This window comes from Centroberyx gerrardi, chromosome 7 (genome assembly GCF_048128805.1).
Source record: "Centroberyx gerrardi isolate f3 chromosome 7, fCenGer3.hap1.cur.20231027, whole genome shotgun sequence".
In the NCBI taxonomy this organism is placed as follows: domain Eukaryota; kingdom Metazoa; phylum Chordata; class Actinopteri; order Beryciformes; family Berycidae; genus Centroberyx; species Centroberyx gerrardi.
Window position 1 is genome coordinate 4,275,032 of NC_136003.1, and position 10,677 is coordinate 4,285,708.

Genomic DNA, 10,677 nt, shown 5'->3' on the forward strand with positions numbered 1-10,677 from the left:
GTCACATATCAGGGAGAAAAGTAGCAGTGAGCTCTTTCAGGAGCTGAGTAGCGCTAGACAACAAGATAAAGAAACACCTCAACAGTTTATGTACCGACTCATGGGTTTAAAACAGCGTGTTTTGTTTGCATCACAGCAGTTTGGTGCTGAATTTAGCTATGATAAAAAGCTTGTTCAGGGTACATTCCTACACACGCTATACCAAGGTTTAAATGAGAAAAACACTCACATCAGAGGTGACCTCAGACCTTATGCCACAGACTTCCAGGTGACTGACGACGTCTTGTTAGAACAGATCACCAAATCGACCAATGAGGAGGCAGAGAGACTGAAACGACTTGGTACTGTGACTAAAGCCAGACCAGTGACTGTTAGTTCAGCTCTGCAAGGTGACACTGACCAGGTTGACTGTTCCAAGCTAACCACATGTGACAAAAAAGAAGACAATCACACAGCCATCTTGGCTTTGACAGCACAAGTGTCTGCACTAACTAAACATCTGGAGAAAATGTCTCAAACCCCAGATAGTGAGGCTAAGGGAAGCACTCATCAACCTCTCACCAACACTCCCCAAACTCCCATCAACACTCACCAAACTCACGGTGTGAACACCAAAGGTCGGTGCCACGAGTGTGTAAATAAGGGAAGGGCAAGCTGTTTTCACTGTTTCGTCTGTGGACAGGAAGGACACAGAGCCGTCGGCTGTTTGAAGAAAAAGAGGCCGGGAAACGGGACATGGTCACCGGAGAGGGGCAGCCAGTGACCAGTGCCAGTAAAATGTCCCAGGTGCAGGTTAACAGTATCAAAACAGCAGCGCCAATGAAACAGAGTAACACACAAAAAAAACAACGCATCGCACAGCTGATTGGGAGACGGTGTATGATTTCATGTGCGGTTAATAATGTTCCAGTACAGATGTTGTTTGATTCAGGGGCTCAAGTCACCATAGTCGGGAGGGATTGGGTAGAGAAGGCGTTACCAAATGTTAAGATCCAACCCCTTGAGACATTGCTTACAGATGGCCCCTTGGAGGTCTCTGCAGCAAATGGTACTAGTGTTCCATTTAGTGGATGGATAGATGTAACCCTTGAAATGCTGAGTGCTAGCCAGAGAAGTGTGGCTGTGCAGGTGCCTATGCTGGTTGATCAGAACTGTGTTGGTTGTCCACTGTTGGGGTCTAATGTCATTGCAGAGATGATTACCGAACACAGCGAGCAGCCAGACAGTGTGAATGTCATCACGCTGCTGAAGGAAGCTTTGAATGTCAGTGAGGACACAGCTGAAGCTCTTGCCTGTGCCCTCAAGGCAAGAGAACCTGAACATACACCTACACCCTGTGATGTGAAAATGGGTAAGAAAGGACTTACCATCCCTGCTGGTCAAATCTGTGAAGTAAAATGCAGAGTCAGAGCTTGGCCTGGAGGTGGGACAATGCTGTTTGAGCCAGCCACAGAGAACAATTGCCCTGAAGGGTTGGAACTATTCCCGGCCTTGGTAGATGTTCCTTGTGGTCCCTCTAAAGTGGTCAAGATCCCCATTCAGAACTCTACAAAGCACAGTATCTACCTCCCACATAGAACAGTGCTAGGTCAGTTTGCTGAGGTTACCGAGGTGAGACCAGTGAACCAGCCTCCCGGGCAAGGGAGCTCCGAACCAACACATCAGTCCAGTCCCACCCAAGCCTGTTCAGCTCTCCGAAATCCTGAAAACCTGAGTGAGCAAAATGAGAAACATGTCAGTGCACATGAAAAATGGCACCCACCTGTGGATTTGTCTCATTTGTCTGCAGATGAAGAAGAAACAGCCAAAAATATGTTGTTTGAAGAGTCTGATGTTTTTGCAAAGGCAGATAGTGATATCGGCTGCATTCCAAACCTGAAAGTAAAGATCAACTTGAAGGATGACACGCCTGTCCAAAAGTGTTACAATGCAATCCCAAAGCCCTTGTACAAAGAGGTGAAAGATTATGTACAAAACCTTTTGGACTGTGGCTGGGTAAGGAAGTCCACCTCTCCTTACTCGTCTCCTGTGGTTTGTGTACGGAAAAAGGACGGCAGTCTACGCCTGTGCGTGGATTTCAGAGAACTCAATCGCAAGACAGTTCCTGACCGACATCCTCTACCACGAATACAGGACCTACTGGACAACCTCGGAGGCTACACTTGGTTCTCGATACTTGACCAAGGCAGCGCTTACCATCAAGGCTTTGTGGACGAGAGCTCCAGGCATGCCACAGCGTTCAGTACACCGTGGGGGCTATATGAGTGGGTGCGCCTTCCATTTGGTCTTACCAATGCTCCAGCGGCGTTCCAAAGGTGCATGGAGGGTGTCCTCGAGGGCCTGCGAGATGAGTGCTGCTCTCCTTATTTAGATGATGTACTTTGTTATTCCAGAACATTTGATGAGCATGTGAAAGATGTGAGGCGAGTTTTGTGTCAGATGAGAGAACATGGTATCAAACTTAGGCCGAAAAAGTGTGAGCTGTTCAAACGCCAAGTAAGATACATTGGTCGTATGGTGTCTGGTGAGGGAGTTCAGGTGGATCCCAAAGACCTGGAGTCTGTGTTGCAGCTGAAAGAGAGGGAGCCCAAGACTGTTGGGGAGGTCAGAGCGTTGCTAGGTTTTTTAGGCTACTACCGCTCTTACATTCAGGACTTTGCTCGGTTAGCAGGGCCTCTGTTTGAGCTCCTCCAAAACCCAGGGGTAGCTAGTGGGAAACCCATCATGCCTAAGCCCACCAAAACTAAATTACAGGGTAAAAATAGTGGACAACTGCCCTCCAAAACACCAGTCCAGTGGACTTCCAAACATGCTGCTGTTGTCTCCAGATTTGTGGACATGCTGACCCACCCACCCATTCTTGCTTACCCAGACTTTGACTTACCGTTTGTGCTACACACGGATGCATCCAACAAAGGCCTTGGTGCAGTGCTCTACCAGCAGCAGGGAGGTAAACTACGGGTCATAGGTTATGGGTCCAGAACACTGTCTCCAGCCGAGAAAAACTACCACCTACACTCTGGGAAACTAGAGTTTCTAGCTCTCAAGTGGGCGGTCTGTGACAAGTTCCGAGACTATCTCTACTATGCACCCACGTTCACTGTCTACACCGACAATAACCCGCTGACCTACATCTTGAGCACGGCCAGACTAAATGCAGTTGGTCACCGCTGGGTTGGGGAGTTGGCGGACTTTCATTTCGATATTAAATACCGGCCAGGGAAAATGAATGCCGATGCAGACATGCTGTCACGTTATCCTGTCCAGCTGCATGATAACATGAGCGAGTACACCGAAGCTATGGGTCCAGATGTCATCTCCGCTATCTGGCAGGGGAATAAAGCAGCGAAAGAAGAGGATGTACCGTGGGTGGCCGCACTACAACTCAACTCATCAGCAGATGATGGCTCATCGTCAGGGGGCATACCTGTGATCACATCGGAGGACATTCGAGCTGCTCAGAAGGATGATGCTACCATCAATGAAGTGATAAGTCTCAAAAAGAGAGGATGGAACCCGAATGAGAGAGACAAAAGACAAATGGGACGAGAGACAAGGAGACTCGTTCATGAATGGAACAAGCTCAAATTGGACAGAGGAATCTTGTACAGAGAGGCTAGTCAACGGAAACAGTTGGTTCTCCCAAGCAAACTCAAACCAGTAGTGTTGAAGAACCTACATAATGACATGGGGCATGTTGGGGCTGATAAAGTGGTCCATCTTGCCAGAGAGCGGTTCTATTGGCCCTTTATGCAGCGGGAGGTTGAAGACTATGTGATAAGGCAGTGCGCCTGCATCAAGCAGAAGCGACCCGGTGTCCCGGAGAAAGCACCCATGGGTTCAATCACCACAAGCGCACCGTTTGAGTTTGTCTCGGTGGACTATCTCCACCTTGAGGCTAGTAAAGGCGGGTATGAATATATACTCGTTCTGGTGGATCATTTCACCCGTTTCGCTCAGGCATACCCCACAAAGAATAAGTCAGGCAAGACGGCAGCTGAAAAAATATTCCAAGACTTCATCCCTCGGTTCGGGTACCCTGAGAAGCTACACCATGATCAGGGCCGGGAGTTCGAAAATACCCTATTCCAGCGACTCCAACAACTGGCTGGAATAGCCCGCTCTCGAACCACCCCATACCACCCTCAGGGAAACCCTGTTGAAAGACTGAACCGCACTCTGCTACAAATGCTCCGTACTCTGAAAGAGGAGAAAAAGTCAGAATGGAAAGACCACCTACCTCACATTGTCCATGCGTACAATTGTACGAGACATGAAGCCACGGGATACTCACCATTTTTTCTCCTTTATGGAAGAGCCCCACGCTTGCCAATTGACCTTCTCTTTGATCTGAAACCAGAGCAGGAGACACAGACAAGACAAGCCTTTGCACAGAACTGGGCAACCAAGATGCAGGAGGCCTACAGAATAGCCTCAGAGAACAGTCAAAAGTCCTCAGCAAAAGGAAAAAAATATTATGACCGAGGCGTTAAAGGTGCTACGCTCCAGTCAGGTGACCGAGTGCTTGTGAGGAACCTTTCCGAGAGAGGCGGCCCCGGCAAACTCCGCAGCTACTGGGAAGCAAGAGTGCACCGCGTCATTGACCGAGTTAACGATGGGCCTGTGTATAAAGTCCAAGCTGAGGCTGGAGATAAAACCATCAGAGTGCTGCACAGAAACCTCCTGTTACCAGTCAATGACTTGCCTCTGGAACAAGACAGTGGAACCAGACCTGTGAGGAGAAAACTGCAAAGTCGGAGGAAAGCAGGCAGCAGTGAGACGGCTGAGCAGGATTCTGACAATTCTGATGAAGAAGAATACTCATACAGGCTCCGGAAAATACCGGTCTATGAGAAGAGACAGGTCAGATCCCAGACAGCTCAACCTGAGACACAGAGCCAGCTGAGAGTCTCAGCCAGTGAGTTCCAACCTGTAAGGAGAGAACCAGTAGAACAAGAGCCAGTGATGATACCAGGATCTGTACAGGAACCAACACAGCCTGATGCTCGTCCCATGGAAGAGATCCATGAGGAAACCGAAGTCGATGATGGAAACCAGGAGGAAGTTCAGGAAGTGGAGGCTGACTCTGAGGCAGGCCAACATGGTGCAGAACAACCGGCCGCTAGACGGTCCTCCCGTGCTGCAAAACCGAGAGAGATGTTCACCTACAACAGTTTTGGCCAGCCCTCATATCAGTCCTGGAGACCTGGAGCAAATGCTGTGTTTCAGTATGAACCATACTTCATGCCGGGTAACGGGATGGCACGCCAAGTAATCCCAGAAGCCTGTTACTACCCAAGACAAGTTGTTTGGACTTACTAGACCGTCAACTTACCTGACCTGGTCTAGACTCTGTCCTTAACTACCTACTTACCTGTTACTTATCTGACGCTTACCAGACTAGTTGACACTATCTTTTGTTTTCTTGCTCCTTACCTCGTTGGTTTGGTGACAGATCTCAGGAGACATCTCTTAAAGTAGGGGAGAGTGTAAAGGGTTGGAAAATTGACTTATTTGTAGTTTTATGAAAAACAGACACCCCCTATATTTTTTTGAGTATGTTGTGCCAAACTAACCAGAGTAAAGTCTTTTTATATATTGTTTTCTTTATTTTTCACCTAAAACATGTTACACCATCTGAACAGCAGGTGGCACTATTAGTGTGAGTAATGAGGGAGGCATTAAGCTCAAGCACTGCGCATGTGCACGGCAGAATAAACCTGCGTACGAGCTGACAAGTGTTTTCTGTGTCCCTCCTTTCTTCATTGCTCAACAGTGCTCAGCAGAGCAACTTGCTGCTGGCCCAGGTTCCCCTAGGCCTGAAGCCGGTAACATCAGCTCCTCCAACCGGAGCCATATAGAGAGAGAGTTGCGTCATCTCCGTTCTCTCCAATGGACCATTTTTTTACAGCAATGGCGGATCGCGGAGCCTCTCAATAGTTCCCGGAAGTTAGCGGCTAACACTAGCAGCGCAGTAGAGTTGCAGCGGAATGGACCGTTTGTGATGCACTTTGAAAGGGTAAGATGTTTAAAGAATCAGATTGTATATTATCAGCACATCTGTATCAAATTAACATGTGCATTAAAGCATGTTAGTGGATTATCCCCCTCTAAATTAGTAGATTTAGGGAACGTTAACAGATAACAGATTAGGCTAGGATACTGAATAAAGTTAGCAACACATAACGTTAACCACGAACAGCCTATTAATTATAAATTCCGTTCTCTTAATGCCATTTCATCCAACGTTGTGGAATTAGAGAAAAATACTTCTAAACGTGATTTTTTGCGGGGTGGGGGGAGTTAAATATTAGTTAAATATAACATTGGGGCATGTGTTTGTAGAGTGGTGGGTGGAGGTGGTGAAATGAGGATATCCATTTTGGAGTAAGAGCTAATAATAAAGTTAACGTTACACAATAATAAGGAAGAGAGCTATGTTTGTGATACATTGCTATTGATATGGATTTAGAGTGCATATTTGAGACTTCAAAACAGTAAACAAAAACGTAACTTATGGGTTGAGTGTTTTTAGGCTTTGTGATTCTGTTGACTATTACCTGTCTATATTATGTTGCAGCTCAGCTGATTTTGGATTGATGGCAAAGGGAGAGGGAAGTTGGAGGACCTAAGTGAGATTGAAAACACAAGGTAAGTTTAAAATAGGCCAGCAATTTTGAAAAATGAATCATACTAGGCTAAATGGGGAATCATACTAAATACTAAAAGTATTATACTACAGTATTATATAAGTAATCATACTAAACATGTATTCTATTACTGTATTATATAAGTAATCTTATCTTGTTAGTGTATATTAGTAACCTGCTGTAGGAGCACTGGACATGTATACACTCATTACATATATAAAAGACAACCAAGAACATGAGACAACTTTATATAAATTAATATCACATCAGTAACTGATGCCACTTGTCATACTTTGTTAAACATCAGCAGCAAAAGCTGTTGATGATCACAACTAATGAAGTTCCATAACTTAAGTTGAGGAACAAAGACCACACCTCATCTCCCAAGGCAATTTCCCATCCAAGCCTATATAGGTGTGTCTAACCCTTTCTCCTCTGTCTTTTTCTCCCTCTCTCCCTCTCTCTTTCAGCCCAAGAACCACAGGGGGATTCAATAGAGCCTGAAGACTCCCTACAATGAGACAGCACCCTCACCCTGCACCCTGAGTCTCAACTCCCTGGGTTTTACAAGCCTTTCCCTGTTGCTTATTTTTAATAAACCAAACATTAAGCTTCCCAATGGTATGGTCTTTGTTTGTGAAAAAGTGCAAATGAAGTGTTTGAATATTACTACCTCGCATATTTTTTTGTTGTTGTGATCTTTAGTGATAGTAAGATTGCTCCTGCTGACTTGAGCCAACCATTTTTTTCTCCTCTCCGTGTCAGTGGGGAAACCGTACACTTATTTGTGGTTTCCATAACATTTGGAAATAAGTGTTTATTATCAAGGATGGTAACCAGTCAGTAACTGTGTCCACTTGGACACGAGACACTTTTTTAATAGTTTTATATTGTTTATCTTCATAGTTTTTATAGTGTGTTATATTGATCTATATTGCCTTCATCTTTTCTGCACCATTTTTATTCTTATTTACCTTATTATTTTACTGTATTATATACCTTATTTCCTGTACTTTGTTCTGTCATTGTACTGTACACCACTGCTGTGACACCCGAATTTCCCCTAGGGGATCAATAAAGTGCAATCTTATCTTATCTTAGCTGCTGCTAACCATATATCATTTTGTCATCCCCAGCTCCACCCCAGCATCCACCTGTAGGCTCTGATTCTAGGTCTCCCCCGGATTGTCCCTCCCTGGCTGCTCTCTTTGGCTAGCTAGGTGCACGCTTGCAGGGAGTGACAGGATTAGAGCCTAGACACCATACTAAACTCTGTATATTTGCATTCATTCTCAATAATCTGTTAACGTGAGTTGGCAGACTGAATTATGTTCAAGGTCAATTTGATAGAAAGAAATGCCAGCGCTCATAATGTCCTTTCGTCTTTTTAATACATGGGCAGCTAGATAAAAACTCACTGATGAAGTAGGGATTGACATAAACCACACTAGCTTGTGAAAATACATTCGTACATTTGTACTCCTTTCTCCGAGCGATTGGAGCATCCCCATGCAGCACAGCAAACCATGGTGGAGACTATATGCAAGGACAACACGGAGGAAAGGGCACAGACAACCTGCTTGACATGCTATTCATGTTTCTGAGTTTATTAGAGATTTATTTAATGAATTCATTGCGGTAAATAAATGCATAGTAAAAAGACAAAAGATACATAAAATATATATATTTATATGTGTATAAATATATATGTGTTTTAATGTGTCCTGTCCTGTCTGGATGGGATGTGTTTTAATGTACCCTTTTTAATAAGCAGATTTCTGCTTAAGTCATTAAGATTACTTAGGCCCTCAGTTACCATGGGATTACTGAAACCACCATGAATTAAAGAAATGGTAGAAAATTAATCTAATCTGAATTTTGAAACATTCCTTCCCTTCCCCTCCCTTTAAATATATCAATAAACATTAGGATGCGATTGCTCTTGACTACCATACAAGTTTTACTTTTTAAAAAAACATTGATGTAACTACATACACATGTCGGTGTGCTATATAAATATTGTAAATCAATGCATTTATTGACTACTAATTACCAAAAATCGCAGTTCTGTCTCTCTGTATTTACGTTTTCAAATTGCCCGCCAAGTACTTCCTGGAACTATCTGAAGCTACGTGAATCACGTGACGATCAAGCATTTTGGACTTCCGTTGGCGCAACTCTCTCTCTATATGGCTCTGCCTCCAACCAGAGCCTGTTGCAGCTACAACATATCACAATCTAATTAGAATGTTGACGTCATAGGCTGTGTTCAGCATCACAACTTAGCAGGTAAAGCAGGTTAGAGGCACGGCTGCTGCTGCCGCTACTGCTACTGCTACTGCTGCCGCTACTGCTTTACTGTTGAAGTAGTAGTGGGAAGGGAGGAGAGTCAGAGAAAGGGAGGGAGGAGTGTCAGAGAAAGGGAGGAGAGTCAGAGAAAGGGAGGGAGGAGAGTCAGAGAAAGGGAGGGAGGAGTGTCAGAGAAAGGGAGGGAGGAGAGTCAGAGAAAGGGAGAGTGAGTGACTCCCTCCCTCACTCACTCACTCACTCAATCAGCCAATCACTCACTCGCTCACTCAATCACTCGGTCACTCACTCGCTCACTCGCTTGCTCACTCACTCGCTCAATCACTCACTCACTCAACCACTCCCTCACTCACTCAGTGGGTGAGTGACCTCTAGTTGATGCTACTAGTCCGATTTATAGCAGCAGCAAGGGAAGGATTTGTGACAGCACCGATGATGGCACAATGCCCTTTATGACCATTTAAGGCAATATGAGCCTTATAGGGCCCTGTAGGTGGAGCCTACAGGGAAAGCCATTGAGTGAGTGGCTGATTGAGTGATAGAGTGAGTGAGTGAGTGAGTGAGCGAGTGAGCAAGTGAGTGGGTGAGTGATTGACTGAGTGACTGAGTGATTGACTGAATGACTGAGTGAGTGAGTGGTTGAACGAGTGCTTCTGACAACTGAACGAGTGGAGAGTCAGAGAAAGGGAGGGAGGAGTCAGAGAAAGGGAGGGAGGGCAGTCAGAGAAAGGAAGGTGAAATGAACACGACTTGTTAACAGCAAATTAGGTGTTGGTGGAACGCAAAGTGTCAAATTGAGGTTTTCCCAGCACCAAACGGTTGCGTGAAGGACACACGACTATAAACAGGAAGCAGTGTCACATTGAAACGGCACGGTAGCCGTTGAGGGTGTTGTGGACAGGGGTGGTGGAGGGGCGTAAGCGTCCGCCTACGATGCTGGGGGCCGGGGTTCGATTCCCGGCGTTGTAGTAACTGCACCCACACCGTCATTGTCATGACACATCTGGAAGGGCCTTGCGTCCTGTGTGAGCCTCTTCCCTGATAACGGATCTGCAAAGTGGTTGGATCGTAAAGGAGGCCACTGACCTCTTGGTAAATTACTCCATTTTCACTCTTCATGGATGGTACCAAGAAACAGACTCGGTAAACAACCATAAAACACCAACACACAGCCTTGTCTCTGATGAGCCCCTAGGCGCCAGAGAGTCTGAAGTGACACCCATTGGAATGTTGCCAAAATCAGAAGAAATCTTTGATACAGACTCATGAAACCTTGGGTATCACATTGTGGTGGACTCTAATGTATATGTCTAATTTTATGTGTAACTGTGATGTTTTATATAATAGTTATTTGCATTATTCAATTTCTTTATCTTTACATGGGGCTTAGATAGCCATGTTTGATATTAAAGTGTTCAGGAATTTGTGCTGAGTTTAATGATGTTAATGTTACGACGGTCAATTATATTGGATAGATCCAGTTCAACATTGTCTTCTTTGGCGACCTTAGGCAGACCCTCAAAAAAGGAATCCAAAAGCTCTTCATCCTCCTGATGCTCACTACTGTACAGTTCTGAGTAAAACTGTACCGCTCGTCTCCGTATCTCACTTGATTCTGTGAGCTCCTGTCCTGTGGCAGAGGACATGAATAAATCTGCTCTGCCCATTCTTCTTCTCCAGGCCAAAGAAGAATTTAGATGGTGCATCCATCTGATTTACA

General features: G+C 45.2%; 1 long non-coding RNA gene across 1 annotated transcript; it reads left to right on the top strand.

The window, feature by feature from the left end:
- Nucleotides 1–5,928: 5,928 nt before the first annotated feature.
- LOC144539449 (uncharacterized) lies at nt 5,929–7,145 on the top strand. The gene is made up of 3 exons (XR_013504961.1): nt 5,929–6,019; nt 6,581–6,651; nt 7,121–7,145. It is a non-coding gene; the product is annotated as an uncharacterized LOC144539449 (long non-coding RNA).
- Nucleotides 7,146–10,677: the final 3,532 nt, after the last annotated feature.